Source organism: Corvus brachyrhynchos, unplaced genomic scaffold (genome assembly GCF_000691975.1).
Source record: "Corvus brachyrhynchos isolate BGI_N302 unplaced genomic scaffold, ASM69197v1 scaffold443, whole genome shotgun sequence".
Lineage (NCBI taxonomy): Eukaryota > Metazoa > Chordata > Aves > Passeriformes > Corvidae > Corvus > Corvus brachyrhynchos.
Window position 1 is genome coordinate 250620 of NW_008237220.1, and position 594 is coordinate 251213.

A 594-nucleotide genomic window follows, 5' to 3' on the forward strand; every position below is an offset into this window, starting at 1 on the left:
CACCCGCTGCCATCACTGCCGGCTCCGCGAGTGCCTCCGCGTGGGAATGCGCCTTGACGCCTTGGATTTCAATCCAGTTGGAATCATTCCATCTATTTAAAATCCCAAGTTAACCTTCAGCAAAAGGCAGAGAGGCAGATTACAGGAAATGCATAAAACTTCTATACAGTAAGGGCAGGAAGACGTCACTCTCGGGGACTGGAGGGATGCAATTGCCAAAGAGGAACTGGAGGTCGGGGTTCTCACCAGATAGTGCCCCAGTTTTTCCAGGTTCATCATGACTTTCCTAGTTTTATCCTGATTTTTCCATATTCGCCCTAATTCTTCCATATTCACCCTTATTTTTCCATATTCGCCCAGATTTTTCCAGCATCGCCCTCATATTTTCCAGACTCACTCTCATTTTACATGTTCCTCCTGATTTTTTCCAGGTTCGCCCTTATTCTTTTCCTAGTTTCAACCTGATTTTTCCCAGATCATCCTTATTTTTCCAGGTTCACCTTTATTAGTTTTCCTAAAAACTAAAAGAAGGTTTGGTTTAGAATTTTTTTGTCTTTTTTTTTTTTTTTTTTTTTTTTTTTTTGTCAGTGGGGA